General features: G+C 36.4%; 1 protein-coding gene across 7 annotated transcripts in view; it reads right to left on the bottom strand.

The window, feature by feature from the left end:
* The window catches only part of RSRC1 (arginine and serine rich coiled-coil 1), a 425,567-nt gene that overhangs the window by 109,777 nt on the left and 291,830 nt on the right, over positions 1-23,960 (bottom strand). The window lies entirely within an intron of this gene.

Raw genomic sequence — 23,960 nt, 5'->3', positions numbered from 1 at the left:
ATAGTATATGATTCCAGTTCAAAACCGGGAAAATTTAACTATAGTGCTTAGCATTATATACTTAGGTGGTAAAACTATTAATAAAAGCAAGGGAGTGATTACCATAATAGAGGGTAAGATGGTAGTTATGACAGGAAGGAGAAAACGGGGGCTCCTGAGGTACTAGCGAAGTGCTGCTTCTTGATCTGGGTGGTATAACACAGATATATGCTTCATAATTTGGTGATCTGTACACTTACATACTTTTCTCTATATTTCATACTACAATAGGTCAAAGAGAACTGTGAAATGCTGAATACCTAAACATCCAAAAGAGATAAATTATGTTTAAAAAACAGATAGAGAATCTTACTGGGTACCTTCTATATGCTAGGAACTATGCTAGGTGTTGAGGACATAGTATACAAAAGAGACCCACGGTCTGACTCTCTAAAAGTCTGAAAAAGGTCAAACAAATAATTATGAACATCGTATTTAATTAAAAACTGATCGATTGCTATGAAGGAAAAGTTCACAATGTTTCAAGAGATGCTGACACTATCTAGTGATAGGCGTCAGGAAGGCTTCACTGAGATATGAAATTTAAGCTGAAACTTTAATAACAAGCCTAAATTAATCTGCGAGGGAGGAAGGAGCTAAGTATTTCAGGCAGATGGAATAACATGCAAACCAAAAAACAAAAAGCAGGCCAGTATAGTTACAGTTTAGTAAAGAGCAGTCCAAGATGAGGCTGGAGAAGTAGACACAGGCAAACCTGGAAGAATTTGTAGCCATGTTAAGAATTCTGAAATTTTATCCTAAAGGTAAATGAAAGCCACCGAAGGGTGTTTCTTTTGGCAGGGGAATGACAGGTTCCAGTTTACAGGTTAAGATCATTCTGGGTGCTATGGGATGGATTATAGGGGGCAAGACTGTGAACACATGAGTTAGAAAGCTACTGCAGTGGTCAAGGCAAGGGAATGATGATGACTTGCCTAGAGTAAAGGCAGTAAAAATGGGATTAGTAGGAAGATTAACATGTATTTTAGGTGGCTACAGACCACGCTAACAGAATGGATGTGGCAGGCGGGGACCTTGCCAAATTGCTCTTTTGAGCAACTGGAAAGATGTAATGGAGGGACAATGAAAGAGGAGCAGGATGAGGATGGGAGCAGGAAGATAAAAGAATTCAGGACAATCTTGCCCGTTTGACATGTAAGTAGAGAAGACCGGCAGTTACCTATGTAAGTCTGCAGTTTTGAAGAGAGGGTTGGAATTTAGAAATTGTTGCACATGGGTGATATCTGAAGTCCTGGGAATGGATGAGATCACTTAAGATGAAAATATACATGGGAAAAAAAGTAAGCACATTCCATGAGGAACACTTAGGACTTAAGAGTGAGAAGGAGCTTATTCATGGATTAAGACTGAACAATAATAGCAATGAGTGGCATAAAGGACAATTATGTGGTTAACAACCCTGGCTTCTCAGTACAGTGCAAGTGTTAAAGATAGTATTTCTTATAATAGTCACATATAGAAAATACTGACAACCTATTTTCTAAATATTGATTATGTAAAATTCATACTTTTATGCAATAGTCAAACAATATCAAAATTTATCCTCCCTCAACCCTGTGCATTATCCTATGCTTCCTCTACCTTGTTTAATTATATGAGCTAAATGACTTTACCTTTCCTAAACTCATTAATTTTTATAAACTATATATTAGTAAATCCATAAACAATATCTTTCAGTCACCCTCTTTTATTTGTATTATTCCTGTAGTTCTAATTTTTGCTACCTAAAGCTCAGTTCAGGTGACATTACTCTGTGGATACAGGCAACAGCTCCCAAAGCCTACAAACTTTAATGAGCACGTACCACGTGCTAGTCACTCTTACAGGATGGGGGATATGTTCTTGAACAAATAGGCAAAATTCCTGCCCTTACCAGAGCTTATTTTCTAGTAGGGAAGCTTGATGCTAAGTCACTAATCAAGCACAAAATATAATGTTAGAGAATAATGAGAGCTATGAAGGAAAATAAAGCAAATAAATTATGAAAGAAAATAAATAAAACATAACAAAACATTCTGTCCCTCCATCTTCAACTGTGCCTCTAGGAAGTGTCATGTATACCTATGTTTGTCACTTCACTTCTTCTGCCTTTTATGAGTACTTCTGGCCTCTAAGCTCCAAGAGGCGGGGACTATGATTCTCTGTAGCCCTCTAGTTTCTCTCACTTTGCATATACTGTATTCAAGTGCACCATTTTTCACTAAGTCATCGGTGGTCCGAAAAGATGCCAAGAAATCTTAATTCACTGTAAATGACTAGTGGCGATTATTAAAATATACACAAAATCTCTAATTTGCTCATTTTTTTCTGCTATGGTTATTTGCCTCGGCTTATTACTTAACTATGTCATATGGTCTTAATAATGTTTATAAATTAGTTAATGTTTATCAAGATAGCAAATGATACTGTGTCTGCATTACCACGCCTGTTTTCTGGCTAGATGGTGTGTCACCTTCATCAAGAGGCTCAGTCTGCTGGTGCTGGCTAAATTTAGCAAAGTAATAAATTGTGCTTGTGTTTACTCTTCGATTTCTAACTATAACTGCTATATTTTCAACATGGCTTTGATGACTCAAAGTCCCAAAAAGCAACAGTTCAATAAATGTATCGTAAGGTTGAGAAAATAAGTTTTAATACTGCAATAATTAACTAGTAGATCAAGAGCATCTATAGGCAATCTCATCATGGGGAGAGAGGGTCTGATGGAATGCCAGTTTTGAAAGAGCTCTTCGGGACGTTGTGTATCCTCCCCTGACCGACCCCAACCTCTCAGACACAATCGCATTTCACAGATAAGAAAGCCGAGACAAAGAGTGATTATTAACTGGTGGAAATCATATGGACAATGAAAGGCAAAGCCAGGATTAGAATTCAGGACATCTGTCTCTTCTCCTGTCAGGGCTGTTTTCACCATCTCTCGAATTTTTGAAACTGGGCCTCCATGAAATCTATGACATAGGGCAAGTAAGACTGAAAGATGTCATGCTAAGCAAAGTTAAAGAGGATTACTTCCGGATTTCTTAAAATCTAAAACAGGCTAATGTACATTGAGATTTCTTAAAAGAAGTGTATAGAGTTTTCAAATGTACCTGGTGAAAAAAAACTGTTAACAGAAATCTTATTAACAAAGCAACACAGAAAATCGTTTGGGGAACTTAAACCTGCCCCTTTAATTTTCAACTTATTTTGACCCTATTAAAACACAATTAGAAGCAAACCAGGATGTACAGTTTACATACTATAAAGACTCTCGGAATTTATTTTACTTATCTACCAAATAATGTAAGTTGTAAGGCAATTATTAATTTCTAGTTAGTGGTAGATCATGTCCCATGAGTTCGACCCAAATGTGATATTTTGATCACTTAGGAACATTGTTCATTGTATGTACATTTCCACACATACAAAAATAAACTATTTGTGTTTAAATTAGTTATAAAATAAAGCAAATTAATGGCGTATTTTTAATAGATCTTAGTGAGTTTTTAAAGACATCCATTAATTCCTGGAATTAATCATGTTTTATTCCCATTTCATGATGAAGGCATTTGAAATCTGCATTTCTGGCAAATATGTTTAAATTTTAATTTTTCCTTTGACAATAGGAATATTTAATTTCAACTGCTTTAAAACAAACTCTAAAAATCAATAACAAAGAGGACAGACAAAGTAGTTTTGAGGCTGTGATAAAAATAGGTACTAAAATGCTACTGGTTATACAGGATCTGTTGTGAATAGGTCAGCTCAGGGTCCCAGGTAAACATCTTGTTTGTGTCCTGAAGCCTTGTTTTCTGCATGCCTTATACTCTCAGTAGGGTCCTCCTACTCGGGTCCAAACATCAGGCCACTGCACCCTATCGATCTTCTTTAAATCTCCAGAATAATAAATTTCAAGGCAACACAGCAGAAGCCGACTAAAGCCCTTTAATTACATCACTGCTGAAAGGAAATCATTGATCAATGGCATTATGGGAAAATAAACTGCCCCCCAAACCAGATCAAAGTCAATAAAATAGCTGACTAGCTGCCCCATTTGGGACTTCTGCTAGATTAGTGCTCATGGACAAGCAAAAGAGACAATTCTAACGCATGCTGCTTACTATCTTTTTGAAGTTCTCCCTGGCAGGTGTCACGCTCTGAGCATGGTTTTTGATTACTCTAATTAAATATAATATTATCAACAGATCTTCATATTGATCCTTAAATCCCCCTTTCTAAATGAAAAATTAAAAGCCTAGAGAAAGGGCCTCATAGGGTACCAGATTATTTTAATGGTTGTACTCCTTTATCAATTTTCTTCATGGTGCATTATTCTAATATTTGTCAATACCAAGGTACCAACTAGTTTAGGAATTTTAAATAATATGCAAAATGAATAATTTTATAATTGGCTCTTCCTGAGATTAGATAAATTCTTTTATGTTTACATGAAGTTACATTCCTTGGTTAAAGTCTAAATAAATAATTTTTCCTATTAACTGTTGCTAACTGTGCTGGTCACTATTTATTTATGGTATGATTTAAATACATTGCCTAATACAGATAATGCAACATGGCAAATAGTTCATTTCTCTCAGGTAATTAGTTTGGAAAACTATGAAAACATTTTAAGAAAATAATTTTATAATAGCCTATAAATATTTGTTTGTAGTTTACAAATAGGCAAGATTATTTAAATATGCTTTTAAAATTCTACACATTCACATTTCAAAATGTTGTCTTCTACTTGATTAAGAATAACAATATGCAAACAAATCTGAAAGCCTCAAATCTCTTTTCAAAAAGGAGAAAGTATAAATTTATAACATGTAAATATTTATAAACTTACTGGCACTTACTTTTTCATGTACAACTTTAGCACTGTATAATAATAAAATGTAATGTCATCTTTAAAGTAAATTTGAGAATTTTGAGAATAATGTAAGTTTAAGAACATACAAGGGGAAACCTAAAATATCAGATACAATGACTCATTTATGGGTATTACTTTAGCCACTCCACCCAGGAGAAGCTAATACCCACGCCTTCTTCCCATTCTACATTTCTTCTTATTCACTCACTATTCCCTCAGGTGGTTCTCTTTGCTAATGCCCAAATGGCATCAACCTGTTGTTTAGCATGTCTATGAAAAGGCTAGCCTGCTGGCTAATTTACCAAGGGATTAAAGCCCTGAAACCACTTCAATCTGCTACTTTGTTTCCATGTAAAGCCTTACCCATCACACCAGTTCCCTCATGTTAAAATTGAAAATCTCTTCAAAAGAAAGAACTCAACATAAGAACTGTTTAAGAAAGAAATTACCAAAAATAATATTCTGCACCCGTAAACAGTGCTGTGAAATTGCATTCTGTTGGTCAAGTCCTGCATTATATATTAAAAAGAATTTCAGGTATTGTTTACCATTTCATAAAATTAAGCAAATTAACACAGGCACCAACAGTGGCATGGGGATGGAGGGTTTGGGAGGCCACAAGGATTAATGTAAAGCTGTATGTAGATATAGTTTATCATTGCAGCATAACATTTAATTAAAATTCATATTTGTGAGCATTTTGTTGAATGACAAAACATTATGGTAACTGCGCTGATTCACACTAGAAAATGGAGGTTCCCCAAAACAAGCAACTCTCCGAGTTCCTGATCTTATAATAATAAAGACCTAAAGATTCACTGTTCTTATAAAACTTGATAGGTACATATAGCAATTAATTTTTCTCTATAAAAAATCTGCTAGCTCTATTTTTTTTAATTAGATAAGCTTTAAGTTGATACATTTTATGCAGAAAACTTTTACATTTTTTTCCTGTTTGGATAAAGTTTAATCATTTATAGAACAGTAATAATCACAGAGATATCTTCCTTTAATGACTTCTTTACTCCATGAAAACTATTACAACAGCCCCAAATCTGTGCTATGTTGCCATAAAAATATTGAAAAAAAACTTTATATTTTTAAGTTGTATTCATTACCCAACTTTTTTAAAATTAATTTTTATTGGAGTATAGTTGCTTCATTACCTAACTTCAGTGACAACTAGTTGAATAAACTGAGAAAATGTAGTGAACCTATACTTATGTCTTACTGAAGAATAAACAACTGAAATGCAAATACATATTCATTACATCCTTGCTATACTTCAGTAAATCAGTTTTACCAATAACTTCAGCGTTATCGGAATTAAAGTAGAACTGTATATTAAAGAGGATAAGTTTCCATTTTAAAGTAATCTCAATTTTCTCTAAAAAACTTTTCCCAGGTCAGTTGAAAACAAATTTCAGTAAATTTACTACATGAGCCATTATTTCACAATATTTCACTAATGTTTATTATAATCCTGAGAAGTGAGGGAGAAAAAAGCACAATGACAAAACAGCTGACCCGATAAAATCTAAATTATGAAGTAGTTTATAGCTTATAGTAGTGACCTGGATTAGATCATTCAAAGGGGAAGACAAATATTATTGTTTCTCTCTTCATTTCTTTATTATCATAACTAGTGTTCCTTGTACCTATTGGTGCCAACAGCACAGATTTGCTGGAATGAAAAACAATGCCAGGGATGGATGTGTCAGTGCCAAAGGCTCAAGAGAAAATGAATGTACTCTAAAGTTAGGATCTGTGTGATATTCAAATTCAAAGTACTTCACATAAGGACAGAACATTCAAGGTCCCATTTCAATCACAATTTTATTATAGTGACAAATATGAAATTCTGACTGCCAATAAAAATACTGAATTTGATGCACTTCTGTGCAAAATTCATGGCCTGGAAAGATATTCTGCAAGCTGTCACCCTCAAGGACCATAATGGATTTGTCTTTAAAGAAAAATGTTTAGAGTATGAGTTACCAAATATATTTTATGTAAGATTTCACATTTTAAACCAAGAAATGTAAATTATTTTTCTTAGTTGATATTTATTGACAAAATTCACATTAAGTGAAATTTTGAGACATTCCTTAATCAAGTTTTATAATAATAAAATATATTTTAGTATTCCTTTTCTACCAGAACTAATGTTAATTTCTTTCTTATAGTTTGTATCATGGGCTGGTATGCTGAATTTTATAGGATCCAAATTAATAATCATTAAACAAAAATCTCTTATTAAATTGCTCATAGAAATATAAATGCATATATATTAATAATCAGTACTAGAAAAAGTAATAAGTTCAATTTTAGCCTTTAAGCAATAGATGAAATAGTTTATTGATTTTCATTTATTTTAAATAAGTTAAGCAAAAATATCAACCAGAAAAACAGGGTGGTTTTCCAAATTTACATCCTTGTTGGGGTATATTTCCTAAAAACAGAATTTTTAAGGCATAAAACAACTGCTACATTTTACTTTTGATTAAAATAAAGTTTGAAGTAAACAGATACATTACTGAGTGTATCCTTCCTATCTTCACGGAAGTACCCACTTTTTTTTTACTTAGAGAAAAAATTGAGAATAAAGTATACCATGGAGAATAATTTCTGCCAACCTCTATAATTCACCAAAACCAGACTGCTTCTATGCCTCTAAAAAAGGAAGCAAGACACTGGATGCAAAGCTTCAACAAACTATTATTACACACTTTTCTAGTCCATTAAAAAGAAGTAATTTAATCAGTTTATAGTTTCTAAGGAAAATCTCATTCAGAGAAATTTTATTGCCAGCTATCTAAATAGTAAATACCTATTATCCTCTCAAAATGAGTTTTTGCTTGCCAAGGGCAAACCCCTGCTGTTATTGTAGAGCTCTGTCAGAGAAACAAGAAGTTAAAAAGGTTATAAAGATACCATTAATGTCATGGGACTGTCTTGTCAGGACTCAAAAATGCTTAGTAATTGAGGGTTTTATTCAAAGTGTATTAGCACCCATACAAACAGCACAGTTAATATGATGCTTTAGGCTTTATTTTGTTACAGCACAGCAAAATCACCTACAAACAGCTGAATAATGTAAATGTATCTGCAGGAAAGCACAACTCATTTTATCATCTGGTTCTAGCTTGAGTCTTTGAAGAAAATGTCAATAACATACACACAGCTTAAAGGCAAATCTAGAGCCAACCAATGAGAACAACAGAAAAAAGTATAAATGATAACTAATTGGTCCTGACAGCATGAGCCTTTGATAGAGGTATGAGGGTAAGCAAAGGGCAAATGTTCTTTATTTAATTTATATATTTTAATCTTAAAAGAAACTGCTACAACGTAGCTTATATCAATGTTCATTAATATACAAAGTAATGAATGATTACATTGAAACAATAGACAATAAGAAGCATAAATGTTTCTATTTCTATCATATAACTTGTTAATCCATTGATGATTTACAGAAATAAAATGATCATCCTTGGAATTTTCTGACTTTTAGAGCTATTGGAATAATTAGAAAATATTCTACTAAAACTTTTCAAATTTAGGAAGTACATAATATAATTTTTAAAGTTATTCACCTGTCAGCTCTAACAATTATGTAAACAATGAACATTTAAAGAAAACCTTTAAAGATTTACTTGTTTTAAACTTTTGAATATCACTTACACTATGCCTATACTTCCTTCTTTTCAGATTATTGTCAGTTATAAACATGGATATACAAAGTTTATAAAAAGTGGCCTGATGAAGGACTAGTGTTTCAATAAATATCAATATTTGCTTTCAATAAATCAAATACCAGCAGAGTAGTAGAAAGAGAAAAAGCTCTCAGTACATATTTTCTGACTGGGGAGGAAACTGGATGGTCAACCTTTAAGGGCAGCACATGTCAAGCAAATGATGGAGGCTTAGCAATAATTAAATTCTACCCATAGTTCCTTAAGGTAGGTTCCACTAACCCAAACATGCCTGCTGGGGAATTCTTTTCAGCCTTCAAAGGCCAGCTCTGGCATCAACTCCTCCATTCACTCTTCCTAGACTACTCTCACTATTCCTTTTCCTCTAGACCTTGTATAAAATTCCACTGTTACACTTAGTACAGACAGGGAGTGTGAATTGTTCATTTACATATACTTAGCACATGTCATGTTATCTACACATATAGTAAGGGTTCAAAAATGTTCATTAAATTGCCAATAAAGTCATGATCATATTTGAATTGAAATTCAAGATGATTTGTTTCTATGGTCTGGCCAAAGACCTTGTCAAACGGTTTTCAGTGGATCTCCATACCTCCTTTTTTTTTTTTTTTTTTGGAAGGTATGCTTTCTGAATTCATGCATGCTTGAACATGACTTTATTAACCTCCAGACTCGATTACATAATATATGTATAGTTTTTAAGTTGTTTAACATTGCTTTTCTTCAGAAATAGGAAGGTTCTGTTGTCTTCTCTCATCCAATATTGCTGGAAGTTGAATTCCAGTCTGATTCTTGATAGGTGACATTTTTTTTCTCTGCAAGTAGAGGGCATGGGGAGTACGACAATTCCTTTCTTTGTTTTGACCAGAAGGTTTCTGAATTGACATCAATTCCTTTACATTTTATACTCTTAAGTCCTTCGTAACAGAGAGAGAACATAGAGCAGTGGCTGAGAACACAGTTTCTGGAGCCAAACTGCCCAGATTGAATCTCAGCTCCATCATTTACTTGGTTCTGTGACCTTGGGCACGTTCTGTATCTCAGTTTCCCCAGCTTTAAAATGGAAATGATGGTAATAATAGCACCAACTTCATAGGATCGCTAGAATGATTTAATATTTATAGATCCTTAGAATTTTAACAGGTATACGGTAACATAGGAGTTAGCAAGCTACAACTCTTGGACAAGATCCAGCATTTGGCCTCTTTTTGTACTGCCTGTGAACTGAGAATGGTTATCACATCTTTTTTTATGTTACATATATTTTATTTATTTATTTTGAACATCTTTATTGGAGTATAATTGCTTTACAATGTTGTGTTAGTTTCTGCTGTATAACAAAGTGAATCAGCTATATGTATACATATATCCCCATATCCCCTCCCTCTTGCATCTCCCTCCCACCCTCCCTATCCCATCCCTCTAGGTGGTCACAAAGGACCAAGCTGATCTCCCTGAGCTATGTAGCTGCTTCCCACTAGCTATCTGTTTTACATTTGGTAGTGTATATATGTCAATGCTACTCTCACTTCGTCCCAGCTTACCCTTCCCGGTCGCCATGTCCTCAAGTCCATTCTCTATGTCCCTCTTTTTATGATATATAATAATTAAACATAAACATCTTCCATATCACATGTTACACATAAAGTATGTTACTTTACTTGAAGGAAAATCTAAATTGGTTCAGAAATGCTTCTGGAATCTATACACTTAGCTAAGTTTATAAAATGACTTATTTGCTAATAGGAAAAGCAGTTACTGATACTGATCTTAAAGTAGCACAAATTATCAATCCTTACATTTAGGAAGTAAAAGAGAATACTCAGAACATGCAAATACTTAGCCATTTTCTCTTAGTTCTCATGCAATCTAATTTTCACCCAGAGTTTTGTCGTTCTCATAGCAAACCATAAGTAAATAAACGAAGGAAGAAGAAACAAAGGCATACAGAAATGGTGAGGGGAGCTGATTTATGGTGCCAGCTTGGAAAAACAGATTTCACTACCAGTGGGACTGAGAGAATGCTGGTAGAAACAGGCAAAGGGTTCTTTATCTGATGATATTGTCTTTCTCTGAAAATACACTGAGAGGAATCATGAGATATCTTTGCTAATTATATGACTCCATAGTACACCTTTATGAAGGTAAATTCTAGTATTTGCTGGCAAGTCTGATGGAGTATCTCTTTGAGGTTCCATCAGTTAGATTAAGATATCCTTTATCAATGTTTTCTCTGTACCTTATTATTCTATTTCTGAAGGAAGACTGTTTGACTAATTTTTTTAAATTCCAAAAATAGTACTTGTTAAATAGTAGAAAATAATCAAATAGCATAGAATTATATAAAGTAAAATCTGAAAGTTTCCACCATCTCACAGTACGGGTAGCTGGTCCACAGCCTGGCTTGAGAGGAGGCAATGTTACACAATGGGTAAGAAAAGACTCTAGAGTCAGATGTTTACTACAATTCTCTACACTGATGAAAATGTGCCATATCTGTGTTGCCCAAATAAGATAGCTTCTAGCCACATGTGGTTATCAAGCACTTGAAATATGGCTAGTGTGAATGAGGAACTGAAGTTTTAATTTCATATACCTTTCATTAATTAATATTTAAATGTAAATAGCCACATGTTGCTCATCCCAGCTCTAGCCCTTACCAGCTAATGTGACCTCAGGCAATTAACCTAATAGCTCCATGCCTCAGTTCTCCCTTCTTTAAAATGGGAATAAAACTAATGTTTATCTTGTAAGATGGTAGTGAGGATTAAATTATACAATCCATGTAAAGATTTTAGAAGTGCCTGAAACATGGTAAACCCTCTGACCCTTTTCTAAGTTCATTAAGATATATATATAATTCAAATATACTTAATATGTACACACATAGGTAAATATATGTAGCATTTTATTTTTAGAAATAGAATCATACTTCTGACACTATCCTGAAAACTAATATTTTCAATGAAGAAGGTACCACAGACTCCTCCTATGACAAATTAGACATGATTCCAACCTTTACAACAATAAAATGATTAGGTCATATAAGCAATGGTGGAAGGGAGAGCTACTGTAGACTATAGCAGAGGGAAGGCTTCTCTGAGGAAGTGAGACCTTTATTTCATCATCATATAATCCATGGTTCACTCCCCACTGAAGAGTCTCACATTGTCCTTGAGCTTTAACGCATCCTACGGACACTTGCTGCTCTGAGAGATGAATACTCCCTGACACTGCCCATCTCTTAACAACTCCACTCCTGTTTCTCTCATTCCCACTATAGAGCCTCAATGAATGACTAATATTCCCTGCCCCCCATCTCCAGTTCACAGCCACCAACCCTTCTGATAAACCCCATTCATGAGCTTCACCCATTTTCAGTATCCATCCCACCCCAACCACACTGTATCATGAGCCTCATCCCATCGCTGAACCTCTGATCATTCTTAAACTTCCCACCTTCTCTAAAGTTCTTCACCAATTTCTAAATATCAACTTAACCCAATTTTTCTGTCCCTTTCAGACCAATTCTGTGTCACAGGTAGTGACATTTAAGATGAGGTCCTTTATATAAGTCAGACATTGAAGGACCAGAGAGAGAGAAGTATGATAGGGAGAGGGAAGAGAGAAGAGCCAAGTTCAAAGGCTTTGAAGTAGGAAAGTACTGCATTTGAGGCGTTGACAGAAAGACTGTGTGACTAGATCATACTAATAAATTACTAGTAAATAAATTACTCTTTCCATTATTACTGGACATTAAAGGTACCTCCGATTTTTCACTATAACATACAATGCTCTGATAAACATCCTTCTATACACATCTTTGAGACATGTATTAATTTCTATAGAATGTTTTCTAGAAATGGAATGCTAGGTCATTTAAATTGACGTAGGCATTGCCAACACACTGGCAAGATGACTCACCGAATCTTAGGTAAAATAATTTTTTCATCTCTGTATGTATGTATACAAACTATATACAAAACAGTATAATTTGAAAATGAAATTAAGAATCAAGCTAATCATGTCCCTATTTCACACGGATAGTATATATTCTACGTTACAGCTAGAAGCCAAGATATAAATTCCATTATTTGTCTCTTTTCAAATTCTATTATTTTCTAGATTGGGTTACTTATATTGGTTAGTCTAAACCTTCTGAAACAAAGTACAATCAAGTTCTAGTGTGATTTTTACCAAATGAAAAGAATGGATTCAGTTGTGGATATCTTGCTATTTTATGTAAACTAGCAAATCAATTCTGAGAGAATTTAGGCATATTAGAACTCTAAAGAGTAGATTTTGGGGATAGACAAAATAATATGATGAGTACACAGCTGGTATACTGTTGTGGGTAAAAGCATGAGTATTACTGATCCACCACTACCACTGGCTAAAAGTTCAACCTTTCTAAACCACTGTTTTCTCATATGTAAGCTGGAGTTAAAAACAGTATCTCTTCTATGAGGTGAGTGTGCAAATTACATGCATTAAACCAAGTAAAGTGTTTAGTATGATGCCTAGTGCATAGAAAGTACTCACTAAATCTTTGCTATTGTTGCTATTATTTTCTTTGAGCTTTGAAATAAGTTTGCAGCAGTAATGTGCATGTAAACTACAGGTGAAAGTACAGATTCCTACTGTCATGTTCTTGTGCCCTTCAGATATTCTAAACTCAATTTTCCTATCCTAGTCATAACCCTGCACTGTGGGTTCGCCAGAGGGAATTCTTGGCTTCATGTTTGCTATTATTGCATGTGTGCAGCAAACAGAATTGTCAATTCTTTGTTGGAAGTACATATTCCATGAACTTGTTCTATAGCACCATAACATTAGTTAGGGTCAACATCACAGCAAAGCAGTGCTTACTACTTAAGACACAGGCCTGAAAATATTACAATGTGAACTTGTCTCAGACTGCTAGCAATTCCAGTAGCTCAATGGGGTCCATGCATTGAGAGGAACGTACTCTCCCTTTAGTATGAAAAAATACCAGATGCTTGTTCCCCTGACTGACAGAAATCAAAAAACTTGAGAAGATCTACTGTCACTTAAAAACAAAAACAAAACACTGTCTCTCTCCCAAAATGCAGTTTACAGTTAGCATTTCTATTAATTGTTTATAATGTACAGTTGGCATTTCTGTGTCAGATGTGGGCAAAATATTAAATATTTTAAACTATTATCAAAGCTTAAAATTAAGTATTTTATACGGACATGGAACTCATATATTAGGTATAAAGTAATTAAGAAGTAGTGTTTCTAATTCCTACTTCTGTTGATAAGTTTAATAGTGCTTCACAAAAAGTGTTATGGTACCCATGTTAAAACAAAATGGGAACTTCGGTCAGAAGAGCCGGGGGTGAGGCCTCTGCACGTGGCCCCCTGTGAGCAAGTGAAACCTGACAAAGCACAAAGGAAAAAAAAAAGGGATCTCTCATTAATGTTGCTGTTGGAGGACAGGACTCACATATTCCTAGTAAGCTAAGGTATCTCAGTGCAGCGGACAAACTCTAAGTTGGTTCCCCAGGACCCTACCCCTGCCATCTCAGAACTGTGACAATTTTCAAGGCTACTGTTTTTCTCTGTGGAACACTGCCTTTGGGGCAAAACAAGTTAGAAGCAGGTGATTCTAATGTGCCGCGCAGACGGACAGCCACTGCAGGCCAGCTTCTCCAACTCTGAAGGCACTCCAGCAGTGTGCCTGACAGGGTCTTGGTGCTCCGGCTGGGTGTCAGGCCTGAGCCTCTAAGGTGGGAGAGGACACTGGACCACCAGAGACCTCCTGGCGTCACGTAATACCAATTGGTGAGAGCGCTCCCAGAGATCTCCGTCTCAACGCTAAGACCCAGCTCCGCTCAATGACCAGCAAGCTCCAGTGCTGGACGCCCCATGCCAAAGAACTAGCAAGACAGAAACACAACCCCACCCGTTAGCAGAGAGGCTGCCTAAAATCATACTAAGTTCACAGACACCCCAAAACACACCACCAGACGCAGTCCTGTCCACCGGAAAGACAAGATACAGCCTCATCCACCAGAACACAGGCACCAGTCCCCTCCACCAGGAAGTCTACACAAGCCACTGAACCAACCTCAGCCACTGGGGGCAGACACCAAAAACAACGGGAACTACAAACCTGCAGCCTGCGAAAAGGAGACCCCAAACACAGTAAGTTAAGCAAAATGAGAAGAGAGAGAAATAAGCATAAGATGAAGGAGCAAGGTAAAAACCCACCAGACCAAACAAATGAAGAGGAAATAGGCAGTGTACCTGAAAAAGAATTCAGAGTAATGATTGTAAAGATCATCCAAATTCTTGGAAACAGAATGGAGAAAATACAAGAAAGGTTTAACAAGGATCTAGAAGAACTAAACAGCAAACAAACAATGATGAATAACACAGTAAATGAAATTTAAAATTCTCTAGAAGGAATCAATAGCAGAATAACTGAGGCAGAAGAACAGATAAGTGACTGGAATATAAAATAGTGGAAATAAATACCCCAGAGTAGAAAAAAGAAAAAAGAATGCAAGGAATTGAGGACTGTCTCAGAGACCCCTGGGACAACATTAAACGTACCAACATTCGAATTGTAGGGGTCTCAGAAGAAGAAGAGAAAAAGAAAGGGACTGAGAAAATATTTGAAGAGATTATAGTTGAAAATTTCCCTAATATATAAAAGGAAATAGTCAATCAAGTCCAGGAAGCACAGAGAGTCCATACAGGATAAATCCAAGAAGAAACACACCAAAACACATATTAATCAAACTATCAAAAATTAAACACAAAGAAAAAATATTAAAAGCAGCAAGGGTAAAGCAACAAATAACATACAATGGAATCCCCATAAGGTTAACAGCTGATCTTTCAGCAGAAACTCTGCAAGTCAGAAGGAAGTGGCAGGACATACTTAAAGTGATGAAAGGGAAAAACCTACAACCAAGGTTACTTTACCCAGAAAGGATCTCATTCAGATTCGACAGAGAAATTAAAACCTTTACAGATGAGCAAAGGCTAAGAGAATTCAGCACCACCAAACCAGCTTTACAACAAATGCTAAAGGAACTTCCCTAGGCAGGAAACACAAGAGAAGGAAAAGACCTACAATAACAAACCCAAAACAATTAAGAAAATGGTGAAAGGAACATACATATCGACAATTACCTTAAATGTGAATGGATTAAATGCCCCAAACAAAAGACACAGACTGGCTGAATGGATACGAAAACAAGACCTGTATACATGCTGTCTACAAGAGACCCTAGTAAGCTAAGGTACACAGACCAAGGGACACATACAGACTGAAAGTGAGGGGATGGTAAAAGATATTCCATGCAAATGGAAATCAAAAGAAACCTGGAGTAGCAATTCTCATATCAGACAAAATAGACTTTAAAATAAAGACTATTAAAAGAGACAAAGAAGGACACTACATAATGATCAAGGGATCGATCCAAGAAGAAGATATAACAATTGTAAATATTTATGCACCCAACATAGGAGTACCTCAATACATCAGGCAAGTGCTAACAGCCAAAAAAGGGAAAATCCACAGTAACACCATAATAGTAGGGGACTTTAACTCCACACTTTCACAAATGGACAGATCAAGCAAAATGAAAATAAATAAGGAAACACAAGCTTTAAATGACACATGAAACAAGATGGACTTAATTGATATTTATAGGACATTCCATCCAAAAACAACAGAATACACTTTCTTCTCAAGTGCTCATGGAACATTCGCCAGGATAGATCTTGTATCACCCAGGATAGTATCTTGGGTCACAAATCAAGCCTTGGTAAATTTAAGAAAATTGAAATCGTATCATGTATCTTTTCCAACCACAACGCTATGAGACTAGATATCAATTACAGGAAAAAAACTGTAAATAATACAAACACATGGAGGCTAAACAGTACACTACTAAATAACCAGGAGATCACTGAAGAAATCAAAGAGGAAATCAAAAAATACCTAGCAACAAATGACAATGAAAACACGACGACCCAAAAACTATGGGATGCAGCAAAAGCAGTTCTAACAGGGACGTTTAGAGCAATACAATCCTACCTCAAGAAACAAGAAAAATCTCAAACAACCTAAACGTACACCTAAAGCAATTAGAGAGAGAACAAAAAAACCCCAAAGTTAGCAGAAGGAAAGAAATCATAAAGATCAGATCAGAAATAAATGAAAAAGAAATGAAGGAAATGATAGCAAACATCAATAAAACTAAAAACTGGGCTTCCCTGGTGGCGCAGTGCTTGAGAATCTGCCTGCTAATGCAGGGGACACGGGTTTGAGCCCTGGTCTGGGAGGATCCCACATGCCGTGGAGCAACTAGGCCCGTGAGCCACAACTACTGAGCCTGCGCGTCTGGAGCCTGTGCTCCGCAACCAGAGAGGCTGCGATAGTGAGAGGCCCGCGCACCGCGATGAAGAGTGGCCCCCGCTTGCCACAACTAGAGAAAGCCCTCGCACAGAAACGAAGACCCGACACAGCCAAAAATAAATAAATAAAAATTAAAAATAATAATAATAATAAATGTTCAAATACAAATGGTGTCTTTAAAAAAAAAAAAGGAGTATGCTAATAAAACTAAAAACTGGTTCTTTGAGAAGATAAACAAAATTGATAAACCATTAGCCAGACTCATCAAGAAAAAAAGGGAGAAGACTCAAATCAATAGAATTAGAAATGAAAAAGGAGACGTAACAACTGACACTGCAGAAATACAAAGGATAATGAGAGATTACTACAAGCAAGCATATGCCAAAAAAATGGACAACCTGGAAGAAATGGACAATTTCTTAGAAAAGCACAACCTTCTGAGACTGAACCAGGAAGAAATAGAAAATACAAACAGACCAATCACAGGCACTAAAATTGAAACTGTGATTAAAAATCTTCCAACAAACAAAAGCCCAGGACCAGATGGCTTCACAGGCGAATTCTATCAAACAATTTAGAGAAGAGCTAACACCTATCTTCTCGAACTCTTCCAAAATATAGCAGAGGGAGGAACACTCCCAAACTCATTTTATGAGGCCACCATCACCCTGATACCAAAACCAGACAAAGATACTACAAAAAAAGAAAACTACAGGCCAACATCACTGATGAACATAGATGCAAAAATCCTCGACAAAATACTAGCAAACAGAATCCAGAGCACATTAGAAGGATCATACACCATGATCAAGTGGGGTTTATCCCAGGAATGCAAGGATTCTTCAATATACGCAAATCAATCAATGTGATACACCATAATACAATTTGTTAATACACCATATTAACAAATTGAAGGATAAAAACCATATGAGCATCTCAATAGATGCAGAAAAAGCTTTTGACAAAATTCAACACCCATTTATGATAAAAACTCTCCAGAAAGTAGGCATAGAGGGAACTTACCTCAACATAATAAAGGCCATATATGACAAACCCACAGCAAACATCGTTCTCAATGGTGAAAACTGAAACCATTTCCACTAAGATCAGGAACAAGACAAGGTTGCCCACTCTCACCACTATTATTCAACATTGTTTTGGAAGTTTTAGCCACAGCAATCAGAGATGAAAGAGAAATAAAAGGAATCCAAATCAGAAACAATGAACTAATACTGTCACTGTTTGCAGATCACATGATACTATACCCAGAGAATCCTAAAGATGCTACCAGAAAACTACTAGAGCTAATCAATGAATTTGGTAAAGTAGCAGGATACAAAGTTAATGCACAGAAATCTCTTGCATCCTTACACATTAATGATGAAAAATCTGAAAGAGAAGTTAAGGAAACACTCCCATTTACCATTGCAACAACAAGAATAAAATACCTAGGAATAAGCCTACCTAAGGAAACAAAAGACCTATATGCAGAAAACTATAAGACACTGATGAAAGAAATTAAAGAGGATACAAACAGATGGAGAGATATAACATATTCTTGGATTGGAAGAATCAACATTGTGAAAATGACTATAATACCCAAAGCAACCTACAGATTCAGTGTAATCCCTATCAAAAAACCAATGGCATTTTTCACAGAACTAGAACAAAAAATTTCACAATTTGTATGGAAACACAAAAGACCCAGAATAGCCAAAGCAATCTTGAGAAAGAAAAACGGAACTGGAGGAATCAGGCTCCCTGACCTCAAACTATATTACAAACCTACAGTAATCAAGACGGTATGGTACTGGCACAAAAACAGAAATATAGATCAATGGAACAGGATAGAAAGCCCAGAGATAAACCTATGCACATATGGTCACCTTATCTTTGATAAAGGAGGCAAGAATATACAATGGAGAAAAGACAGCCTCTTCAGTAAGTGGTGCTGGGAAAACTGGACAGCTACATGTAAAAGAATGAAATTAGAACACTTCCTAACAGCATACACAAAAATAAACTCAAAATGGATTAAAGACCTAAATGAAAGGCCAGACACTATCAAACTCTTAGAGGAAAACATAGGCAGAACACTCTATGACATAAATCACAGCAAGATCCTTTTTGACCCACTGCCTAGAGAAATGGAAATAAAAACAAAAATAAACAAACGGGAGCTAATGAAGCTTAAAACCTTTTGCACAGCAAAGGAATCCATAAACAAGACAAAAAGACAACCCTGAGAATGGGAGAAAACATTTGCATATGAAGCAAGTGACAAAGGATTAATCTCCAAAGTATACAAGCAGCTCATGCAGCTCAATATCAAAAAAACAAACAACCCAATCCAAAAAATGGGCAGAAGACCTAAATAGACATTCCTCCTAAGAAGATGTACAGATTGCCAACAAACACATGAAAGGATGCTCAACATCACTAATCATTAGAGAAATGCAAACCAAAACCACAATGAGGTATCACCTCACACTGGTCAGAATGGCCATCATCAAAAATCTACAAACAATAAATGCTGGAGAGGGTGTGGAGAATAGGGAACCCTCTTGCACTGTTGGTGGGAATGTAAATTGATACAGCCACTATGGAGAACAGTATGGAGGTTCCTTGAAAAACTAAAAATAGAATTACCATATGATCCAGCAATCCCACTACTGGGCATATATCCTCAGAAAACCATAATTCCAAAAGAGTCATGTACCACAATGTTCATTACAGCTCTATTTACAATAGCCAGGACATGGAAGCAACCTAAGTGTCCATCGACAGATGAATGGATAAAGAAGATGTGGCACATATATACAATGGAATATTACTCAGCCATAAAAAGAAATGAAATTGAGTTATTTGTAGTGAGGTGGATGGACCTAGAGTCTGTCATACAGAGTGAAGCAAGTCAGAAAGAGAAAAACAAATACCGTATGCTAACATCTATATTTGGAATCTAAAAAAAAAAAAAAAAAAAAAAAGGGTTCTGAAGAACCTAGGGGCAGGACAGGAATAAAGACGCAGACATAGAGAATGGACTTGAGGACATGGGGAGGTGGAAGGGTAAGCTGAGACGAAATGAGAGGGTGGCATGGACTAATATACACTACTAAATGTAAAATAGATAGCTAGTGGGAAGCAGAGGCATAGCACAGGGAGATCAGCTCATGCTTTATGACCAGCTAGAGGGGTGGGATAGGGAGGGTGGGAGGGAGACGCAAGAGGGAAGGGATATGGGGATATATGTATAGCTGATTCACTTTGTTATACAGCAGCAACTAAGACAACAATGTAAAGCAATTATACTCCAATAAAGATGTTAAACAAAAACAAAAACACACACAATGGTTAACTCCACTAAAGAAATAACTGCTCAGCGTATACAAAAGAAGGTGCAGCTGGACCAAATTATCCTTTTAACCACAGCAGTAAAGGGCTTTTCCACTTGTTAATTAGTGAAGAGAAGCAGCGACTGGTATTAGACCCATTATATATAAATGTGTAGAATATGGTATGTAGGTATTCAGAGTTCATTATAATTAGCTTTTATTCTTGAAGGTGAGCTTAATCACTTCCCACGCAGCTTTTTGCCATCTTCATCCTAAAGAACACTCTTTCACAGTATTCTTTGCGTCAGTTAAAACGATTAGTATATATTATCTTACTAGGGAAACATCAAGGTTCCTTAGATGAGCAAAATAGGAAAGCAGCACCTCTTTCAGAATTCTGGCTTAATAGGGTTTATCTCTCTGAGTGTGCTTTACATTATAAAAGATTCCTACTTTACATTATATTTATAATTCCATGGATTTGCCTTCAGTGACCTGTTAAAACTATCTAAAACTAGGTATTTTTGGAACGCCAAAGCTTCATTTTTACTCTGATTTTACCCACAAAATACCTTTTTATTAAGCCAAAGTACCACTCTATTATTTTTCTTACCTCTGTCTGGCTTTGGATTATGCCTGGGCACATGTAGATTCCGTTCCCTGACACCCACTCCCTTACTGTTCCCGGAGTAATCCAACTTTAAGTTTTTGTCAACTATAAAATCCCTGAGATCCTAGAGTCAGCTCTTGGCAAAGGAATACTTAATTCCAGCTAGCAAAAAATAAACAAAAGGGAGCCAAGCACTTGAAGAGAAAAGTTCTTAATTCTACCTCTTGAAGTTTTCACTTTTAGTACAAGTTGTCGGAGTATAGGGAGCCTAGGATATCTTTTCTTTCTCCTGGCAATTTGTAGATATTTTCAGCATGATACATTCAACCTCTCAAGAAGAATGCTCCCCTGTTGCAAGCTCTGAGGTGAGAAAAAACCCAAGGCCAGAAGCTGATAAGACATGTTTCTTCTATGTCAATTTTATGAATACCAATTATGACTCATAATGCCCAACTACTAAAAGATAGGTGGAACAGAATTAAAGGAATAATTGCTTAAAAAATGCAAAGGAAAAAAAATTAATAAAGATATAGCCCCTGTTAGGAGTAGGGAGAGGGGAGAATAAAGAACAATTCTAAAAAATAAATACAGCACTGGTATTATCACAGAGTGTATTATAAACTAATAACATTACTAATATATTATTTTGTCTCATGTAATAATAACAACCCTTTACATTTAACTTTCATGTAGCTATATAGAGGAGGTATCAGGTGTAATTTGCACTTCAAAGATAGATCTCTTCTATTACACAAAAAATATTTACCAATTTTGAAGAAATTACTGTAATATATTTAATATTGCAAACAAAAGAAAAATGGGTAATTTACATTAAGTATTCTTGAATATTCAGTGGCCTGCATTTATTCTTTAAGATAGCATCACTGTGTAGGTATCAAAATTACAGTGCACACAAACTCACTCATCAATAAATTTCACTTGCACACAGGAAAAATATTTTAATAAATTAAAATTAGACATAATCATGTTCTTTCATGAATACTACTCGGGACTGACTTTTTTTTTTTAAATTATTAGCACCTTTAATTATTATTTATTTATTTATTTATTTATTTGGCTGTGTTGGGTCTTCGTTTCTGTGCGAGGGCTTTCTCTAGCTGCGGCAAGCGGGGGCCACTCTTCATCGCCCTGCGCGGGCCTCTCACTATCGTGGCCTCTCTTGTTGCGGAGCACAGGCTCCAGACGCGCAGGCTCAGTAGTTGTGGCTCACGGGCCTAGTTGCTCCGCGGCATGTGGGATCTTCCCAGACCAGGGCTCGAACCCGTGTCCCCTGCATTAGCAGGCAGATTCTCAACCACTGCGCCACCAGGGAAGCCCCCGGGACTGACTTTTAATGGACCTCTCTACCTCTCAGTTTCCTTACCTGTACTCTGGGCACAATAATATTGTTCTATTCACTTCATACGATTATTGCAAGATAAATTATATGTCAAGAGGTCACTACAATGCATAATAAATTGTAAGTGCTCAATAAAATAGCTACTACAAAAAATACATGCTTGTTAATACTATCATTACACTTAGGTTATATAAATTTGACATTGTTTTGGTTTATTAAGATAATTTTTATTGTTACATAAAATGCTACATATACAGTGCCACAACATGGACACTGGCTACCCTTCACTCCAACCTTCTTGGTTGTCTTACTTCCCCCATTCGGACCAGGCTCAGGCCTTGTCCAAGACCACCAGCTTGGACTAAACTGTGCAGTGTAAACCTGGCTCTGGCCAGGCTCCACTTTACTGGACTCAGTTTTTATAGCTTTGCATTCACTATTCTTTCATGAAGGGTCTTTGGTATAGTATTTCCCTTTTGGCCCTGTTAATCACCTGGCGCTGGGCCCTGAGGCACTTAATCTGGCCTGCCCAACACTCTCTCAACTGTCACAACATGGAAGGTTTCAAAGACAGGGAAATCTCTCTGCTTCTGGCATGGGCCCTGAAATTATCATCCCATAATCATTTCTTTGAGTTAAGGCACAGCAAGACTACTACTCAAATCTGTTATCTGAAGAAATTTTGCCTAAGCATATTTAGTCAAATCAGATCAAGGTATTTTTCCATAAGGAAACAAATGAAGGTCCAGAACTGTGTGGTTCCCAATGGGCACAGTTACTCTCTCTAGGGTGAAACAGGAGGGAAGGGGGCAGGGCACAACCTTTAAAAGAATGAAAGAGCCATGGGACATGGCAAGACTGGTTAGAACCAACTGGGTCCAAGATGGAGGAAGATTTGACTCCCAGTGGACCCAGAGCCTCCATTATATGCTCACTGTAATACATTAGCATATGCGAAATGACACACCCACCAGAGCCCAGGACAGTTCTGAGGCTAACTGTAAAAGGCTAAAAAGTGGGCAGTGGCCAAATTCCTGGAAATCTCTGCCCCTTCCCCAAAATAACTGGAATAATCCTCCCACTCATTAGCCTATGAAATTATCCAGCCCATAAAAACTAACCATACCAGGCTTCCCTGGTGGTGCAGTGGTTAAGAATCTGCCTGCCAATGCAGGGGACACGGGTTCGAGCCCTGGCCCGGGAAGATCCCACATGCCGCGGAGCAACTAAGCCTGTGCGCCACAGCTAACGAGCCTGTGCTCTAGAGCCCACGAGCCACAACTACTGAAGCCTGCGCGCCTACAGCCTGTGCTCCGCGACAAGAGAAGCCTCTGCAATGAGAAGCTAGCGCACCACAGGAAGAGTAGCCCCCGCTCATTGCAACTGAGAAAGCCCGCATGCAGCAACGAAGACCCAATGCAGCCAAAAATAAATAAATAAACAAATAAATAAATTTACATTAAAAAAAACAAAACTAACCACACCATATTTCGAGGCCTCTTGTCTTCTGAGATGGCCCACACTGTGTCTGTGGAATGTGTTTCTCTCTAAATAAATCTGATTCTTACCTAGCACTTCGTCTCCAAATTCTTTCGTGACAAAGAAAGAATCTTAAATTCACTGGGA

Source organism: Eschrichtius robustus, chromosome 6, assembly GCF_028021215.1.
Source record: "Eschrichtius robustus isolate mEscRob2 chromosome 6, mEscRob2.pri, whole genome shotgun sequence".
Lineage (NCBI taxonomy): Eukaryota > Metazoa > Chordata > Mammalia > Artiodactyla > Eschrichtiidae > Eschrichtius > Eschrichtius robustus.
This window is presented reverse-complemented; position numbering and strand designations above follow the sequence as displayed.